At 39.2% G+C, this 22,009-nt stretch overlaps 1 protein-coding gene across 3 annotated transcripts in view; it reads right to left on the bottom strand.

Moving 5' to 3' along the window:
- LOC124114452 (ankyrin repeat domain-containing protein 26-like) overlaps positions 1-22,009 on the bottom strand; it is a 792,436-nt gene that overhangs the window by 406,493 nt on the left and 363,934 nt on the right. The window lies entirely within an intron of this gene.

Consider the following 22,009-nt stretch of genomic DNA (forward strand, 5'->3'; position numbering starts at 1 on the left):
AGCTAATGTGGATCTCTTCAGGTTCTAGGTCGAACTCGGGTGAGGTTAATATTCAGCAATCTGCCGAGGTAGGAGTTGAAATTTCACGGGCATGACAAAAGGTCTCAATGGCTGTCCACTTGTGATCATAAAGGCGCAAGGGAGATGAATTGTCATAGCGACTGATTTACGACACCCATTGTCTGAAGAACATTTAATTGCAAAGGCTCATTACCCTGGAGCAATGACATCTATATGCCTTGAAACACTTAATTGCTGTTATTTATAAGATGCTAATCCTAATTGTTAATCCCCATTTTTTGTGTACATCGACCGTCTGCCATCCTGAACGAGATGTGCAAGTATGTCACTGATGAATTACTGTTTACATTTATATTTATTACTTACTCAATGTCAGGTGACCTCGGTTATATAAGCCTTGGTCCAGAGAGATTATTTATATATTGAAAAGAAGGGGGGGAAAAAGAAGAAAGGTCTTACCCTTAGCCTAGCTAGGGTTAGGCTGGGTGCTCCAGGGCACCAAGACAACAAGCACTAACACTATGTGCTGACCTGGCACATAGTGTCTTTTGTATGTATATATCTGCATGTATAAGTAAAACTGTATATACCGCAAACCATCATCTCCAAGTTGTCACTTCCTACTGAGAACCATACGTCGGCCCCTTGCATATACAAGTATGCAAATTATTCATTAATCAACGTCAGATCACACGCGTTGTTAGAATGATGAGTAGCCTTTGGTGATAAAGGACTTGTGCAGATGTGCAAAATGCAGAGATGGAGCATTACAAGGGATGGATGGAGCCACTGAGAGTGAGGCTGAAAAAGTAGGTTGTCTCGTAGCGAAGACGATTAAAATGTTTGTTGGCGAGCCTCAGCAAAGTGGGAAACCAACTGCGCATTGGCCAATAAGCGCGACCATAGTCAGAGACAGGTGACCGGTGGCAGCTACCTCCTGCAGGACCTGTGGAAGGATCCTTGTCGACGGAAAGGCTTAGGCATTGAGACCTTCCCACGATTTTGCCAATGCAATGTGATCCCAAGCAGGATCGGGGATGGGTGACACAAATCGGGATAGCTGAGCGTTGAAGCAGGTGGCAAAGACGTCTACTTCTGGGGCCCGATAAAGTTGGCAAATTCAATGGAACAATGTTTGGGTGAAGAGACTACATGGTCGGTGATGGTCTGTCGTGTTGGGACAGGGAGTCTGCTATGATGTTGGAAACCCCTGGAATATGCTGACCCCAGGCGTGGATGTTGAGGAAGTCCATGAGTTGAGAGTGAGAAAGAGGAGGGACATCGACTTCGTGGACCCCATTCTGTCCTATACGACTGCCATGTTGTCGTGACTGGATCATGAGGAAGAGGAGTGAAGAGCTCTGCCCAGAACAAACCATTTAATCTTCCCTGGTTCCCACTCAACAAATGCACAAACATGAACCCACATGAATATGGTCCCATTCAAAACTGTTCAACTATAAGCTCCCATAGGTAATTAGTATTAGACCATACTTTTGGTGCTCACTTAAATCTCACACAAAATGCATCGAAATGGATTTGGGCATGCTTGCTACTTTATATAATCAAAAGCAACTAAACCATTCCATTTACATAAGAAATCTCTGCCAAAAGCAGAGTTGAAAGAAGCTGCTAAAAGGAAGAAAACTTTACAGAAACAGATGCAGATGGGACCAGAAAATACTGTGGTTGACGTATGCAGGGTCATATAAATACTCACTGAAACATTAACAAGGGTATTTCTATGAATCTGGAACTGTATAAGTCAACTTATAACTATCATTACAGGGATTGAAATTAAATGGGCACAGTTATGCAAAATTAAGTGTGCCATCACATTTTTAGGTGTGCCAGGAAATATATTGGCTTCTTAACTGTTTTAATCATTAATAATAATTCAAATACATGTCAAATGACTGTCATAATGTTTACTCAAGATGAAGCTGTTCTGGGTCCATAGGGTGTGGTCCATCTCCTGGCCCTATTCCGCCCTGTATGCCGTAGGGCAATGGCTGCCTTTGGGTCATAGTCCTTTAAGGGAACTCTGCACTGAGCCACAGTCATCAATTGGACAGTATTTTCACCTTGCTCTCCAATTGGTTTTAACCCTCCCAATCACAGAAAACACCCTCTCACAATCAGCTGAAGACACAGCCAACACCAAGGAAATCCTTACAAGAGCAAGAAGATTGACATATCTACTAGATTGCTGCAGCTTCTCATTTCTCATCATTCTGGACCACAGGTCTACAAAGGTGAGATCTTTATTCCCTTTAAGCAAAGTTGATCCCTCCAAAAGGAGATCAATGCATGCATCTTTATGTTTGCCCTTCCTCTGAAGAAGACCAGAAAAATGTGTGGTTATTTCAGTGACCTCACTGGTACCATATGTAGCAAAGGATGCCCTATCATCTGACCAGTTCACTGGGGAAAAGATATAAAAAGCTTCCATCAGACCTCTGTTTCCTTCAAATTCATGTATTTTGGCATAGAGGGCTGCAGCTGTTTTGGCTGCAATAGACTGCACTTCTGCAACTACAGTCTTTGTAACACTGGACGTGGTAGAACTAGAGTTACTGCTCCTGCCCCTCTTTGTCTGCAACTTTATACCTTTGTACATTCCATCAGCTAGCTCTTCAGTGACAAATTTGTACGCCATGGCTTCAGTGTCTGTCTCAGAAAGCTTGAGGCATGCTGCATTCATTCTCACTGGTATCATGTCAACTGTGGTGGTGTTGTCCTGGAAGCAATCACCAAGCACAGCACAATCTTCATCAACCACATGTAAATGAGAAATTCCAGTGACTTCAAATTATCAAGAATGTTCTTTGCCTTTGATGAAGAATCACCTGATTTGCTGGTAATGCTGACTTGACAGCAATGTGTAATAATTGCCTTCCAATTATGTGAAATGTACAACTTTGATTACCCTAGATCTGTGGTTAGCCCATCTTGTGCCCATTATGTTCACTGGTGTTTTCACATCAATGCAAAGAGCATGTCCAGTCTCGAACAGTCCATTCAGATTTAAAGGAGAATAGTGGTAGAGCTTATAAATGTTCTGCAGAGTGTTGTCAAATGTAACATGTAGAGAACTATTTTTGCATGAGTCCTTAATAACAAGTTCAAGTCCATGTACAACACAAGCAACATGGGGCAGATCTTGTTTTAGTTTGGCTGCTACTCCACCCTTTTTACCCATCCTCACTGGGGCTCCGTCAGATGTGAAGGCTACAAGACTATCATTCTATTCTGCAAAATCACCAATTTCAGTGACAGCTTCATTAATTGCAGCATAAATATCATTAGCATCTGCCTTTTCAACAGATCTAACCCAAAGGTATCTTGTGACAGGTTTCATATCAGTTTGTTCAATATATCTCAGATAAATCATCTCTCCTTCTATCACTGAAGAATCTGTACTTCCATCACAAAGAACACTGAAACATCCAGACTTTTTGACATCATCCACAACATCATTTGTCAAATCTTTAGCAATGAAATCAATAAACTTCTCTGCTTGTTTGTCACTCACATAGTTTTAAAGTAAATCAACATCAAAATTGACACTTTGAAGCAAAATAAGTTCTTCAACCTCAGTGAATGGCATTTCCCTGTGTGCAAGGTGTTAGGCAGTTTTAAAAAGTTTCGACAAATGTTCATTCTCTTTCTCATTTAAATTTATCATTCCCACTCTGTTGGGGATTTCTTATTACTTAGGTATTGAGTTGAGTTTATAATGGCAATAGCAAGGGTTATGTCATCGAATGTTATTCATTACATGCACCATACTATTTGATAATTTTCTATGAAAACTTTGTCCATTATGAATATTAAATTCAACAGGCTAACCTGTGCTATGCATATGTGACTTTTAGTTATCAGGTAATATACTCCAATGGGTGTTTATTTGTAGTTAAGTCAGCATGAAAACTTGAGTAATTCACAATCGTATTCCGTTTCTCTCACACGCCCAAACTTAATCATGCCATAGCGCATGCACAGTCAGCTGTCAGCAATTCCTTTGTCCAGCTCACAACATCATGGTTCATTCAAGCACACTTTGTAATGGTCGGATCTTGACTGAACCCACCACCTCCCTCACCACCACCTAGGTATATTTCTGTAGATATAAGCTGCAATCACTACATAGATTCATAGACCAATTGTTATAGCATTGACTCATCACTACCTTCTCATTTATATTCTGTCATATCTCAAGAGCAATCCTGGAGCTTGGAAGCAATTAAGTAATCCAGAACAGATAGGGGGATTCTCATCAATTCAGTTCCACAATTATCATAATAACAATATGGCAATCTATCCACTCTATCAGAGGGTAATTCAGGCGGATACTATTCCCCCTGCAAGTAATTTAACCTTCGTCTCTTTTTTGTTTTTCATCATTCGTCTACTCTGCCAGGTACTCCTGGCACTCGGGAGCAAGTCTAGGGGTGCGCGACTCCTACTTGGCAGAGGTACAGCCCGGCAATCGGGTATATTTCTTCACCGTCCATGTTCGTATGCTCAGCCAAGTCTCAATACGCTCAAACAGTATGGAGTGCATGACTCCTATTTAGAGACTGGGCTGAAGTTAAGACTTCCATGTACTATTTTTATGTGTCATGTATATATGTATATACCAAGAATCCCCATATGCCAAAAATTTAATAAATGTTGTTCTTTTATCTGTTGTCGTGTTGTTATTGACATTATAAACCAGGATTATCTGATGCAAACTTAGAACGAAGTGCAACAATATGTTCTTTATTTATTAAAGGTGCTTCAAGCTCTTCATGATTTCTTTTGCTATCTTTGCTGACTAGCCTACCAAATTTTCGACAAAAACAGCAAAATATTACATCCTTTTCCCTGTCACACTCAAGCCAAGATTCGTACTTTAAGGTGGCCAGTTCTTCAGAATACCATGCTTCACATTTCTTTGGTAGGGTTTGATATCGTACTTTCTAACTTCAGTTTCTGAGGCATGCAAACAGACGACGACGTAGTGTCTACTGTAAACTCTTCATTTGATCATGCACTGGCAAAGAATTTGGCAATTTTTTGCTGTTCCATTATCAAAAATTGTTTTTGTGCAGTGACAACAAAAACAATTGAGTACGATCAAATGTTTATTATATACAAGACATGGCATAAGATTCGGGGGCTGACTCGGTGTTGGAAAGGTAACTTACCCTGCGGGTAAGTATGTAATTTAGAGACCGTGCAGGTCAGTAGAAAGGGTGATACCCTGCAGGTAAGAGTGAAATGAAAATCAGTAGAAAGGGTGATACCCTGCGGGTATGAGTGAAATGAAAATCAGTAGAAAGGGTGATACCCTGCGGGTATGAGTGAAAATGAAAATACTTTGGGGGCCGCAAGCCATATAATGATAGTTTACAGAATGATTGACTTGCAAAGCCCAAAACGAGGTAAAAACCGAGAGCCCCCAAAGTGATAAGAAAGTATAAAATGAGTGATATAAGACAATATTGTTAAATATAATACATATGAGAATTCAAAACTTAATCCAATGAGTTATATTATCCAGGTAATGTCACAGAACAAGATTGAACAGTGTCAGGAAGCACTGATGAGTGTTAGTTTCACCGATAGGAATAACAGTTCAGTCATGTGGGTTGAGGCATTAGAAGCAGAATAATGTAAGTCACAACACACACGTTGGTCAAGCCTCTAGTGAAAGAAAGGGTCACTCATAGCATCATGCTCGTTGGGCTTTCCTTAATGTCTCTTCTGGTGTTCTGATGTATCTGGTGAAACAGTCTGAATTCCACCTGCCCAATGTTTAAATCAAATGATCTTCCACACTGGAACTAGCAGCTGTAGTTGCTGCACTAATAGGGAATGAATGTCCAGAATAAGCACTGGATTCTAAGCCTGCCCTGGTGACAGCAATGTTCAGCCAGGACAAGAAGACAGTTCTAGTAATAGCTCTAGAGTTGATTCCACGAAAGAGGATCACTGGGTCTTGCTCCGTTCAACTTCCTAACTTGAAGCCATGTCATAAGGGTCATGTAAGGACACACAGTCTTAGATGTAGCTAACAACGCTAGTTGCATACCCTTTCTGGACGGATATGTTTGGAACCTTTTAAGGTTAGGATGCACTTATGTTGTGTCTGTTCAAATTGCACATCGCTCACTGTTAGATGTATATCTGGATCAAACGACGAGGCACAAGTAAATTCTCCACAACGGAGAAATCGAAAATAGGCAGTTATGCACATACATTGCATAGCCAGATCGTTGAAATATCCACACACGCCTGCTCCTAATTGAGCCACTTGTTTACATAAAACACTGTAAGTAATAGGCAAGTGCTTCTTTGTAGATGTTGATTGCATTTTCTTGTAACCTCTTAATAGGTCTGTAGTCTGTGTACAGCTCCTGAAGATACATCGTCAAAAAGGGCCTTGATACCAGCTTGGAGGTACATGAACTTGATGACGGCCAGGTAAGTTTTCACTGTGTCATGTTTCAGTTTTGGCACTCCAAAACAAAGGGCCTGTAGAGTATGCAGATTTAGTACCCTGACTGATAGCTGCTGACCACAGGGTACTGAGGTAACTGTTCAACTCCACATGATGTCTGAGCTGGGTGGACACTGTTGCGGAAGAACATCTGCCTACGGTACCAGTCTGCGGAATTTCTCCATGTGGAATGGAGAAAGAGAATCAGCAAGTTCGTTTGTGTACTCCAGGCACATGTTGAGCTTACAGAACAAAATTATTTCTAGCTGCCGTCCAAGTCAGTGTTCTCATCAAAGACATAATCTTCCTGTATTTTGATCGACCTTTCTTAATAATAAAACACAGTGGCCTGGTTGTCGCAATGAAATAGCACTCGTCTCTGAGTCCACAAATGTGTCCACAAATGTCCCCAAAGTTTAGCAGCAACCACAATGGGATACAGCTCCATGAATGCCATAGAAGATTTGTGCTCCAGGAATTTTGTAACATCTGATGGCCATTTCTCTGCAAACCAGGCCCCATTGAAGAATCCACCATGGCCAACCGTTGCAGCTGGGTCAGTATATAGGTTCAAGTATGAGGCGGATGTCACTTCTACGTCATGAAATACTGATATGCCATTCCACTGTGACAGGAAAGGTTCCACATGCGCAAGTCGATTCGACGGTCTTGAGACAGCTGAATATGATGATCAGTTTGACTACTCTGGTTGATAAGTCTGTAAGGTAGAACACACAAAAGATCTTTCGGGGTGATCACACGACAAGCAAAATTTAAAGAAAGGTGTACCCTGCGGGTATGGAATTGGAAACTGGTGGCTGCGCCCGACCAGATAAGTAAGGAATTTTGGGGGGCTGCTCGATGGCACACAGAATGTCCTGCTGACGGAAATGGTTGTAGGGCCATGCCGGCCTGTGAGAATAGGGATACCCTGCGGGTAGAGAGGTGTAGAGGGAGCAGATTATATAAATTGAAGGATAGGCTAGGTGTACCCTGTGGGTATGGAATTAGAAACTGGTGGCTGCTCCAGACCAGGGCCGTGCCGGCCTGCGAGAATAGGGATACCCTGCAGGTAGAGAGGTGTAGAGGGAGCGGATTATTATGGAATTGAAGGATAGGTGTACCCTGCGGGTATGGAATTGGAAACTGGTGGCTGCGCCGTACTAGGTAAGTAAGGAAGGGGCTGACATGAGGTGCTGATAGGTCCAGAATAAGTCTCTTCTTTTTTGAATATTTCCCGTCAGTGACACCTAGAGGACGGACTCTATACATGCTGTATGGTGGTGTCCCGAAGGGTCCAATGACATAACCCTCTTGTGACATCTGTTTCCACTGCTTTAGTGACGACATCTGGGGCCTTGCGTGCCGACAGGTTGTTCCTACATTCAACAGTGTCTTGGGAAAAGAATTTAGCATGGGGGAAAAACCATCCTCCAAACCGTGAATCAGAAAATTAACCTTAAGCCTGCTGAATCATTTTCACACTTCTTACCCCTGCCTGCTGGATTGATTTTAGCATAAGGCGCTCTAAAGAGGGTGGGTGATTTCAAACAGTTGGCGCCTCATTAAACCAGGGCCAATTGAAGAAATATTTTGCACATTTATTCCTGATAGAAAACTACACAGTCCTATATAAAAATATCCTGATGTTTTCAATCATACCAAGGTTAAGACCAAAGTGAACACAAAATTTGTAAATTTTCTTGAACCTAACTGAATTGCGTTATTGAAGGTGGTTTGCATTTCATGCTAGGAAACTTTTAATATTGTAACATTTGTGCAAATTGATTTCAATAATCATATCTCCGATATCTTAATTTTAATTGAGTAAAAATTCGGGGTTTTTTATCGGCAAATAACAGCGCAATGGTTAATTATGAACCATCAGTAAATTTATTATCTAAACGTTAAAAAGAAAAATAACTTAATTTTCGAGGTCATCATGTTGGTTGCAGAAATACAAACATTCGGGTTCATCTGACGTGTCATGTTATAAAATTTGCAGGAAACAATTAATGACTTATAAATATTCACTAATCCTAATTTCAAGCGTTTTGGTTGAATATTTACGATATACAAAAATAAACAACCAGTGTGATGATGCTAGCAGACGTCCTAAAAGACGACCTCTGAATAACTTATTGCTATTTCAATATCAACAAAGTTTACATTGCATTTATAAATATGCCTTGGCAAAAGTTGACGATCTTCTCAATCGAAGGATGTTTTATTTGTCATTTTACAATTAATATGACGAGAGAGAAACGAAAATAAAGATCGTGAATTCTGATAGCAATATTTCAGTAAGTGCAAAGGTCACCGGATGTGAAGTCACAGACAGGGGTTGTCTCCTGATAATTTTTAGTACCAAAACAATTACAGTAAATTTTGAAATAATTCACCTATCAAATATAGTAAAAACATAAGTCAATACATAGTATCAGTAATCACCTCTAATATGAAATAAAAATGTGACATTGACGATATAATTGGCGTATTAGTTAATCTGTTTGACCTTGCATGCTCCCGTGACCCGGAAATGGTAGATGATAAATCAACATGCCACATGCAAGTTTCTCGGTATCTTTTATTTGAACTTTTGTTGATATTTAAGAATCACCTTAATGTTACGGTGAATATAAATGGGCATGATTCATATTTCTGCGATGTTCACGCTGAGAAGTTTCACCCGTATAAGTGTATCCCACGCAATATGTCTATGGATATCGTTGATTAGCAAGATCACCCTCTACAACAGGTGCGCATGACAAAACGTGTTTCAAAATAACATTCCTGCGTTGTTGAATATGCTACAAACATATGTTCTGTGTTAGTTCCACATTACATTTTGGACAGTTTTCCTTTCATAATACATGTACATAGATTCTAGCATGATTTTAGAACAATTTCACGAAGCAGTTCTAAATTTATTCCAAAAATATGAAGACAGCCATGATTGCGTATTGATTGTAGATTTGTAATTGTTTAATTATTTACAGCTGTTTACAGGTTTTAAAATTTTATGTTATATTTTTATATTCAGTAGTTATTTTTATACTTTGTCCGCACGATTTCTCTTAAACTATTCAGTGGATTCATCTCAAACTTAGTACATATAATCTGTGTCATATGGAGGGGTGCAGTCAAAAGAAAAAAAATGGTTTTATGAATTTTCCATTTTTTTATGAATTTTTCAAACCCTAACCCTATCCTATCTATTTGATTTGAAACTACTGACACACTAGGCGAGTCGGGGGTATTAGTGAGCCACGCTCACTTTTGCTCTTGTTTTCCACAATGATTGTGTGTATGGACACTAAATATTGGTCAATGCATCAGCACAGTGTTATTGATCAAACTTCAATTATTATCTTTAGTTTAAAGATATTTTATTCTACAATTATTATCTTTCACTCTGAACATCAATTATGTGAATAAGTAAGTATTTGATGTCATTTAATTTTAGTATTCCATGAATAATGAATTAATTAATCAGATCCTTAACATATACATACTAAACTCATATGGACATTCATCTTGTGCATTAAGTGGTCTGTTTCCAAATAAAACAATTCTAAAATATATCTGTTATAGGAATATGATGCATTACTTACTTGTAACAGTACATGAATTTTTTTTTTTTTTAATCACAAGAGCCATGGTGGCACATAAGCTGGTGAGTTAGCCAAGGTTTCTAAGAAAATGCTATCTCAGTCTTCTTGTTGGAGTGAAAAGAAATGTGCCTGTATACATGTTTACCCTAGCCAGATGTAGTCTTTTCTGGTCAGCCACGCCCCATGACTTTAGTTCACCTTATGAGGTCTATTTTGCATATACAGGTACTGCCGCAAACCTGTTTTTCCTTTGTTTGCAATCACAGTATCACAACTTCCTCAGGTGGTGTGTGTAAAAGTTTCCCTGTCATCATGAAACAAGAATTATAAAGGAAAGTCAATATTTACAATTATAAACCTATCTGTCTTTCCTTGAATACTCTTTGTCTAAGTGCCAGAAATTGTCAGTGTCATAAAAATTCTAAAAAAAAAGATTTTCATAAGGACTTTTCTTAGATAGACCAAAGTCAAACCATGTGACAAGTTAGGTAGAATTATAACTTTAAAAGCTCTCATTTCTGAGGTGTCCATATTTTTCACATTTTTATATATTTTTAGGACAAAATGTGAGACGTGTAGATCTGCCTGTTTTATTACGTAAGACAAATTCTAGTCTTAAAATGAGAAAAGGAATCATTCAGACAAAAATTCTTTTATCCCATTGATTTACGAAAACCAGTTTAAATGTACATTAGATCAAGTGACTTTTGTACCCAAAATTTCTAGTGATTTGGTACCCAAATGGGTATGTGATTTTGTAGATCTACCAAGAATTATTTCAAAGATATACATTAATTTTGGTGTCTTAAACTTAACATACTATCGAAACAATACATTCTAACTTAGGTTTAACCAACTTAACTGGCCTCTTCTTCAGTGACAAGACGTCAATTTTCTCTAAAAACTAAACAATCAATTTCAAGGATCACAGTCATAATCATATTAGGAACTTGATGAAATATTTTATTATGTGTTCTGTTCATCTACATGAAAACATAAATATAATTATAGATCTATTGTCTTATTTTCTTAGGTACAAATTCACAAAGTATTTTGGGAACAATTTAATTTGTTTTGGGTACAAAATCACATATAGGAGCCTATATATATATTTGCACTACCTCCATACAGTCGTCGTGTACCAAAATTTTAATCGGTTCAGAGGACGGGAGGTTCTCGGAAAGTTTTCAACAACATCTTTAATATTCTAAATAGTTCTTTTTGTAATGTAAGACCAATAACAATATTATGTTGTTATTATTATGGCATATCAATACATTGTATCGCTCTCCGTTGCGTTCGTTTTCAGAAAATAATTTTAAATTAAAATCGAGCGTGAAATCCATTACGGTTTAGGGTTTAGACTGACGCATTTGATGGCGACAATCATGAAGAGATATGAAACAAATTGGAATGAAGACTGCTCTCCAGATCAATAAATAGTAAATAGTTGACGAAAAATAGTAAATTATGTATTTTCTTTTGAATTTGAATCTATTTCGGAATTTCTTTATGATAGCTTACCAACTTTTGCATATTTTGCTTCCATGTGTCACATGCAGTCAGTGCTTCCGGTTTCAGAAATGATAGCTAAAATTGCAAGTATTTTAATTATTTCTCGTAAACTGCACTATTTTGCTATTGAATGGTTTACCTAGATTGTATATCAAATCAGATTTTGCGTATCATCCAATATTTGTCATTTTTCACAGTGTTTGTTGACTTTGTTCAACTCAACAAATCGCGAGTTAGGCCACGCCCAAACGTGTCACTGATGTTTGTCGGCTTGTCAATGTGTCCGAAAGTTTATCAAATGAAATCATTTGCAAACTTTTTAAAAATGATTTTTTTACAAAAATTTATACATGCGTGTCAATAATTCTAGACAATTAAGTTAGATGTAACAAAATGATTGTAATAGTCTAACGGGATAACTATGTATGTGGAGATGTTTGTTTACCGCCGTTGCCATGATCGTACAAGTTCCATCCAATCGATGATGTTACGATTCAGATTGTTTTTGTTTACAATTAGTTACACCGAAAGTTGCTAATTTTTAGAAATTAAGGAACATGAGTGTTTTCCTTTCTTTAGCAAACAATAAATTATGATCGAATATGAAAAATGATAACATTATAAAGAAAATATCGGACTGCATGCCGCTCAATGTGAAGTGCCAAAAGTCAACAATGGCCGTTTCTGGTAGTTCTGTGCCGAGAAGTTTTGTTGAAACTTTTTAAACTCGCGTTATTTTCTTTTTGAGGTAAATAAACTACTGAAAGTTTTAATATTGAGCAAACTGAGCATTTATGCATGTCATACGTAATTTTAATGTTACGCAAAGCCTTCTTGGTATATAGATATGGCGAGTTTTGTTTGTGGGTGTCCTTATGCTATTCGCCTGTTGTACTGGTTCAACAGTAGCAACACGGCTAGTTACACACCCTGTCAAACTGGTCCGACAGTAGCCTTGAGAGCTTTAAAAAAGTTTCTGTCTGGACAAGAAGAAAGTTCAAGTTGCAAGTTTGTAACATTGATTGGTGGTAATGGATATTGGGACGTCGCTGGGGCTGGTAGTCAGTTCTTGTCTTTTGCTACTGCCATGGCTGTGGCATTTAGATTGTCCATGTGAAGTGCCTTGACACCTCGTACAAACATGTAAGAATGGGAAGTTGTGTCGAGTACATCCAAAGTCATTAAAAATTGTTACATACTTCTCGTCCCTGATTCATAACACGTGGACGGCCCCTTGAGTCGGTCTGATGATTGATCTGTTGTTATGAGTCCCAGGACTTTTAGGTGGTTGTCTGTTTGGGTCTGCCACATTTGGACACGGTTCTGTGTTGTGGGTAATGCTATGGCAAACATTACAAGCACGAGATGGAGGCCAGATGAAACTCTTGTCCATAGTCTCTGATCAGGTATATCCCACCTAATGCCGGTGCCTTCCTCAGGAAAGGCTGCCACTCTTGCCGCGAACAATCTGGTAATCATAGTGGGCTGTCCCACCATAGTGGCCAAATCAATCACTGTCTGTTCATGGCCGTCCAGTTGACATCGTTTCTTTGCATTGCCAGCACAGTATATATCCTTGTATATTCCAAATGCCTTAATGAATTCTCAATTTTTAATGAGAGATTAATCCTTGGTTCATCACATAAGTTGAAAGTCTGTCCATCAAAATCTGACACTCTGTCTAAATTTTCCTGATTTGGCAGAAGAAGCAAGGCTAAATTGATATATTTACCTTGTTGTATCCTCATTTTTAGAGTGGATGAAATGTGTGTATGTGTGGCAGTGAATCCGAGGGTAAATCCCTGTTTAGCTGTCTGGGAACATCACTACTTGCTTCTGTGGCTTGTCTTGACTCCTCTCTGGGGTTGTCGTTGTCACTGGTGGTGGTAAATGTACATGTAGGAGGTTGTAATTGTTGTCCCAAGTTCATGATGACAGACTTCAATTCCGCGATCTCCCTTTGTAATGAAAACACTGTCACTGTATCTTCTGTGGCACTAGCAGAACTTATCAGAGCAAAATCCTGTGAATTGTTTCTCTGTAGCGGCACATCAACGCCTTGATCTTGACTGACTGGAGCTGGTTGAGAGATCGTAGCGGTTGTGACCGTGCTGTTGGTGCCTGTCATCACCCTCAGATTTTCATTGTAGATCTGCATTAATTGCCATCTGGACCAGGAAGTGGGCACATTGACACCCATGTCTGTCAGACGTATTGAATATCAGCTGCTGTCAAATATGGAGAGCTTCTGTTTACATTCCTGTAAGAGGACACTGGGCTAGACGCTTCGCCACAATCGTCGCCATTGTTGTTTTCATGAGGTCGTATCCTGGTTAACCCTGCGTGTTGATTGAGGTCTGGCTTTAGATCGCCGTCTGTCAGCCTTTGTTACGATAGCAACAAACAGTTGTACTGCATAACATCACAGGATGGCAAAGGATTGTTGTAGATTTTCCTTGGATGGCCGTGATTCGAAATGACAGCTGAGAGAACAATGGAAACAACCTGAACGACATTGAGGCTCTTGTTGTTAATATAGATAAACAAAATGACGTCACATCCGTAGTACTGAGCATGCTCTGTAGAAAAAATATTGCATTCTGGGATAGAAAATAGTAACTTCATACAGAGAAGAAATGTGATCATTCACAGACGATTCTGAATGCTAAATGACAACTGGAAATAAAGGGAAAAACCTTACGTAGGTGACAAATATATACTTCTGTTGTGTAGACATCAATGTTAATAATAGGTGAAAGGCTATGTTGATCACTGTACAAACAAAAATATAAAATTAACATACTAAGATATACTGTCAAAATGATTGTCATGCTCAAATATTGCGTCTGCTTTGAAAACTACCCATAATGCAGTGGAAACCTCGTGTAGTAGAAAACAAAAAGGCTCGCACCCATGTTAAATCGTGTTGATCATCATTTTCCAAAAAAGAAATGCAATTTGTTTTTGTACCTATTTATAACAAAAATATTTTTACATTTGAGTGACAGTCATAATTATCAACAGAAATTCTTTCATCGATCATCGGCAAATATCGAACAATAGTTATCATTGTTAATAATTCTAGGAATACTACCTCTATTACATATATGCCCCAAATCCTGTATTTTGCTTCTATCACACTAACTGAAATTTTCAGATTTTCAACAGGCATCCTCTTCACTGTCAATCACACAATTGGTTGCCGCCAAGTAGTCTCGTAACTACCCACGCCATGATGTCACAATGGCGGCCATATCACTTTTTTCCCTCATCTCCTATTAGAGGTAGTTGAATTGGGGAGGTGGGAGGGAGTAATTCATATGTAATAGAGGTAGTATTCTTAGAATTATTAACAATGATAACTATTGTTCAATAATTCTTACGAAACTTCTACCTCTATTACATATCTGCCAGAATATACCAGAGGGAACCTGGTGGGATCTGCCTCAAGTAACTTCCTGTGTAATTGACAGCAATCCTCTTCTGGAAACTATAATGTGCTGATTCTTATCCTACTGAGATAATTTCCTATGAAATTACCTTTGAGGACTTGAAATTCAGAAAACTATGTAAAGAATCAGTCAATATGTGATATTTTCACTAGAATTACTGTTATATTTGCTGATCTTTATCATAATAAACCTGGATTTGTGACTTATAATACTGGTTATGATGTCATTTCCGGTTATGAAGTCTCTTCCGGTATGTCACTTTCCCTTTTGGTAATGACGTCTCTCTAGGTATATTACTGCCCCAAAGACGTTATTTCCTGGTTAGAAGGACTTTGTTCAGTTATTTCCAGTGCTGATGTCACTTCTGGTTCCTCTATCACTTCAGGTAATGACGTCACTTCCGGTTAACCCTTTCGCCCCGACTGCCCGATTTATCGGGCAGGAAAAACCGTGTCCCAGAACCCGGCTGCCCGAAAAATTGGGCAGCATAAGCCGTGGCCCAGAACCCGGCTGCCCGATAAATCGGGCGGCGCGAGCGTGTTTACAAAATCGCTCTTTCTACTTCCTTTCTCGTGTGTAATCTCGTTCTAAATATGGAAACGAGATCTACACATAATGACACGTCATTCTATGGAATTTCCGGCCAACTACGATTCGGATAGCGATCAGATGATTAACAACGACTCTATCGGGAATAATAATGTGTTTGAATTGAATAATTTACACGAAGGGGAGAGGGAATTTCGCGAATATTTTGGTGAAGATTTTGACGGTTTCGACGAGGTGTCCCCCCCGCCAACTTTCAAGAATGGGAGTGGCAGAGGGACCACAATACTGGAGACATGAGGGATTTTGAAGAGGCGACCGGACTCAAGAATATATATTGACACGGTGAGTGAAGAGTCGTGCTATTGATTTTTTCCAACTGTTTTACAATGATTCTGTGTTTGAACAGATTATCAGTGCGACGAATGAGAATCCAGCCACCGACACGTGAACGAGTGATCACAACAACAACAAAGGTGAGTGGCATGACGTATCTGTTATATTTTTTTTAAATTTATTTTTCTGATCGCAATCCGAATTGTAGTTTGCCGGTTTGTCGTATGTCCTTATATTTCGCTCAATTTGAATAAAATTTATTTCCATATTCATGTTTGTTTTCTTGTTTTTTACATCTTAATTTAAATTTTAGTAACTGTAATGATTATTTATTTATTAATTGATTTAATAAAGTACTGATTTAATTTATTATGCAATTGTAAATAGCAGTGTATTGTAAATATGTTATCACAACTTGTATATTTGCAGAACTTGAATTTATGATCTTTCCGTCCTTTTACAATCTTTCCCTCTTCAGATCAATCTGTGTTATCTTCCCTGTGATGTCATTCTTATAGTAGCAGTGGTTCAATGTTCAGATAATGTGATAAATAACTTTTTAAAAACTTAAATACTTAATTTTTGTTTCAAATCCTGAAAAATAACAAAATAAATCAAATATTTGTGTTTTTACCTGTGTTAACGAGTTTACCTGCGTTAACAAGTTTACCTGTGTTAACGAGTTTACCTAAGAGGCTGTAAGTGTATCATAAGTAATATGTGACATCAGTATAGAAAACAAAGTCAGTACCAAGAGTTGTAAACTTGTTTATTTGTTTACAGATGTGCATGAAGAGAATTTACCTGTAACACCTGGGATTACCTGTGCCGTCCAAGATGACAAGACCACTGTGTTATGTTTACCTTGTATCTGTGATTTATTTTTGTGATTTGTAATACAATTTGAGCCAAAATTCATTGTCTGTTTTCATTTTTTCAGTGTTTTCAAGTTTTGTTTCACTTGTAAACACCTGTAATTAGAAAATAACAAAGGTTAGAGACAATAACAACAAAGAATATTAAAGTATACTTAATCATCTTTACAATGGTATATGATAAATGTATAAATGTCAGGGACTGCAGGGTTTCAAGGGACATAACTCTGGGGCAGCCAGTGATGAAAGAGTTAATGGTGATAGTTAACATTAAAGGTGCTTCTTATTCATCCTACACCTAATAAGCAGAATAAGGGTGTACTTCCTTCCTCACTTATCGTTCTACTGAGACTGTACTTCATGAAGCGAGACTCATGGCTAGGGCTCTTATTTCGTGAGCTGAGCTGGATTCAAGACGTGGCGTGGAGTTCTGAGCTTGTGTATAACTTTGTGCAACTGTGGCTTTCATCCATTCTTCTAAAGTTGCCTTGGTGATATCGTTGTTCAAGTTGGTCTTACAGGATAGGAAGAGTCTGCTCCGATGGCATCTATGTGGGTCTGTAGAACTTGAGAGCTTTGATGGGACAAACTTGTCAGATTTTTGTGGAATATGCTGGACTTGGGCTGTCGTAGCAGATCTCAACAAAGTGGTAACTCTGCGGGTTCCTCCATTAGTAGTCTTAGTAGTCTGGGGAACCATGCCCTGCTGGGCCATACTGGAGCTATCAGTATTATTACAAAATCCATCTCTTCCACCTTGTGGATGACTTTGTCTAGAAGAGACGACGGTGGGAATACATAGCCGAATAGATTCGTCCAATCAAACGAAAGGTCATTGGGTCTTGGGTCAGGAACTGGGCTGACATAAACTGGAAGTTGATTGTTCTGGCAGGTGGCGAATATATCTGTGTGTGGTATGTCCCATATCTTGGTTATCCAGCTGAAGATCTGTGGATGTAATGTCCATTCTGTTGCCACTATTCTCCCCCGATGTGAGAGGCTGTCGGCATGTTTAGTTTCCAGGGTACATGTCTCACTTCCATCTGGCAGTTGAAGGAGTCTGCCAAGGCAAACAATCATGTTGTTTCCGTCATCAGGGAGTTGGATCTGGTTTCTGCTTCTGAGTATAGGCCACTACTGTGGTGTTGACCTGATGATAGATGAAGCTGTGTTCTCCATTCCAGGATGGCGTAATATATGGCCTTCATTTCCCTTCAGGTGATATGGAAGTTCTCCTCTGTGTTCCACGATCCCTGCACTGTGAGATCACCCATATGGGCTCCTCATCCTTAATCTGATGCGTCTGTGAATAGATGGTGTTCAGGCGTCAGATAAATCAGAGGGATGCCACTCATCACATGTTCTCTGTGATTCCACCAATGAAGGTCTTGTAGCAAAGTGGAAGGTAACTGAGACTGAACTCGAGGCCCTTCGATTGTATGGAGTTTACCCATGTCTGTAGAGGACCTAGCCTCGGCCTTCCTCTGAAGGTCATATCCTGTAGAGATGTTAAGTTGCCTAGCAGACATCCACCACCTCAGTGACTTGCTGGGTTGACTTGAGATTGATTGGATCATCTTTATAGTCTTGTCGAATTGATCCTCTGGTGGACATAGATATCCCCTGTCTAGCTGGAATCTTGCTCTGATGTATATGATGTCTTGGACCGGAGTTATCATTGACTTGGCTGGGTTGACAAGGAATCCTATGGGTCTATAGGTTATAAGGAAGTCAGAAATTTCTTTCCCCTCTGCCGCTTGATCTTCCATGGTGATTATATCCCCGTTTCTTGTAGTAGTAGTCTGGCTGGCGATTGTGGCTTGTCGTACCTCAGCCTTGGTAACAAATCCTTCCTGGAAGCTGCTTGGACGCAGATGACTTATGGTCCCAGGGTCGCGTGTGAGAATGTGATGTTTAATGATCCCTCGACACAAGGCCTATGGTTGAAGCCTGGAAACGCTCGGCTGTATCTTGTTTCACTTCATCTATCACATTTCTAAGTTTACCATTGAAAGTTGCGGTCATTGATATCAGTTGCGACGTAATGAACTTCTTGGCCTGGCTAGGTATGGCCCTTGACCTAATCTGGTAAGAGCTGTTGTCGCTGTAGTCTCAGTAACTATGATGAAGTCCAGACTATGGATGATAGTAAATCTTCCTGCATCTTGAGAATTGAGTCAAGGAGGCTGTGAATTAGTCCGACTTGATCGGTCCTCATAGTCATTGGTGTTTCCGGCGCAATTGCTTCATGGGATGGTTGTAGAGGCGGAATGATGTGTCTGATTCCGGCGACAAACCAATTTATATATGCCCCGATATCCATGGAGTATCTGGCAACCGATGCTAATTCCTTGAAACGTGATGCTGTTAACGTAACATTCATGTTGAGATTGTGCTCTAATTTGTAGAAATCTTCATCCAAGCTTGGGAACTCTGGAAGTGCAGCATCATGCTTCTTGTATAACTTCCGTTTCATAGGTGCAACAGGTAGGCGTTCATCATGCATGGGCCTTATGGGATCTTATCTGTCAAATGGCCTACGACACTGCCCGTGTAACTGGGCCAAGGTAATGTCTGATGAATATGCTGAGATGGAGCAGGCGCACGACATCACCCATATTCAGGCATCTGGGTTGGTGAATCTTCTGTCACATGTGACAGAAGTCAGGGTTAGAAACTAACAGTTTTTGTCCACTAGTCCTTACAATGATAGCATAAAGCAAAACCCTTTAAACGGGCTAATTTCTACTAGCCTTTAGGAAACCTTTACTATTGGGCAGTTTGGTAAGGACTACAGGACTAGTGCCAATTTCTAACGCTGGAAGTGTAGGCATAAGGTGATAAAGCTCTTCAATAAGTTCCACAAAAGTGTAGCCTACGCTGTAATCTCGTTGGGGTGAGTTATCAATTCCGGCTCTGAGTAGCCTTGGGTATCTCCCGTTGGGGTTGGATAATCGTATCCTTCCGCTTCCACCCCATAGGCCTCATCATCCTCCAATGACCATGATTCCGGTATAATCCGGTAGGCTGGCCCATGGAGTCAGTGCGGCAGCCGTATGGTTTCTTCACTGTTGGCTGGCTGGACGGCTTATCAGTCAACTGGAATGCCACACTTCTTACACCCAGGGTTGGAGGGAGACTGCATGGCGACCTCACAAACCTAACGCCAGCTATACTCACGTGGGTGTTGTCTCTTCCAGCAGCACTATTACCTTAAACAAGCGTATAGTCGACGAAGTCATCTATATCCCCCGCCATTTTAACACATTATGGTCCCAAACCAGGTAACTGACCCAACATTTCTCTTAGGCCATGTCAAAATAGCTGCAATGGAAATCCTAAAACAAACATTTATAAAACTCCTTGATATCAAATGGCACCAGTTCAGTATGTGTCTGGTAAACATGCATAGTTTTGTTAGAAAGTATTGAATGGTTTTGAGTTATGCTCCGGAAACGACACCACCCTTATAGAACCTAAGTCAAACTTGTTGCCATGGAAACGTAAAACCTAAAAATTTTAAAAACTCCTAAATAGCAAAAGGCACCAGTTCAGTATGTGTCTGGTAAACATGCAAAGTTTTGTAAGAAATTATTTAACGTTTTTTGAGTTACGCTCCAGAAACGAACAGCACCCTTATAGAACCTACGTCCAAGTTGTTGCAATGGAAACGTAAAAAAAATAAAAATTTATAAAATTCATAAATAGCAAAAGGCACCAGTTCAGTATGTGCCTAGTAGACATGCAAAGATTTGTAAGAAAGTATTTAATGGTTTTTGAGTTACGCTCCGGAAACGAACAGCACCCTTATAGAACCTAAGTCCAACTTGTTGCAATGGAAAGGTAAAAAATAAAAATTTATAAAACTCCTAAATAGCAAAAAGCACCAGTTCAGTATGTGTCTGGTAAACATGCAAAGTTGCGTAGAGAAATATTTAACGGTTTCTGAGTTATGCTCCGGAAACGATTTCGGGACGCACACACGCACACGCACACGCACACGCACGGACGGAACCCATTTCTATATCCCCCGCCAACTTAGTTGGGGCGGGGGATAATAAATATTCATCTATATGTCTGTTATTATAGCAATCTTATTAGAATAGTCTAAGTACTAGATTGTCACTACTACTATAGTAGGTTTTGACTCACTAGACTACTAGACTACTTGGCGGCAACTAACTGTTGGATTGACAGTGAAGAGGGCGTCTGATTGAAGCCAAAATACAGGATTTATGGCAGATATGTAATAGAGGTAGAAGTTTCATAATAAAATCCACTTACCTGTTTCTTTTTTATTTTCATTGTTTATGTAATTGGAAAAATTATTTTCAAAAAACATTATAAATAGTATCTGTCATCACCCATGTCCCGATAACAGTGGCTGTTCGCTCAGAAGAAATACCTCTGTTTTCAAAGCTTGGTATGACTGCCATGTAACACACCCACCCATAGAAAGCTTATTTTCATCTACATGCTATTTTATTGGATAAAAATTGGTTTCTAATGACGCTTTCTTGCCAAAATCTGCAACAAGATTTGTGATTGATCAAATTTGAGTACGTGACCTCAGGCAGTCAATCAAATTACAGCAACAGTACCATCCTCGTGTATGATAAATTTCAGATTTTGACGAAAGGTTTTGGTTGTACTGAACGTTTTAAGCAGGAAATTGCAATCTATGTTTAAAATATGAAACTTTGTGGATGTATTGTGCTAGATTACGAGCTGTGACAAAGAATTTTCATGCATATATTTTGGCATTAAACATCGCGTCCAAGCTGAGAAATCGATGCGACGATAGCCATGATGTCATTTGACTATTACACGCAATCGCACTAAAATATGGAAATAATAACTTAGATGTAAGTTTGAAAACTTTATATATTCATTTTTGTTGATGTTATGATGTTATTAATTACTTTGTATAATATATTCAAAGATTTGTTTGAAACGTCATTATGTTGCTCTTGTTCTTGACATGTTCAATGTGGACCCACTGTCGAAGTGTGTGCCCGAGAATTTTATTTTCAATAACATTGCGGTAAATAGTGAATCATTTTTTAATCTATCGACAAAAAATGATAAATTGAAATGGACCATGTATTTCAGACATTGTGAAATGTGATAGATTTAATAAATAAATGATATGACAGGTAG

This window comes from Haliotis rufescens, unplaced genomic scaffold (assembly GCF_023055435.1).
Source record: "Haliotis rufescens isolate VD_foot unplaced genomic scaffold, xgHalRufe1.0.p SCAF_22, whole genome shotgun sequence".
NCBI lineage: Eukaryota > Metazoa > Mollusca > Gastropoda > Lepetellida > Haliotidae > Haliotis > Haliotis rufescens.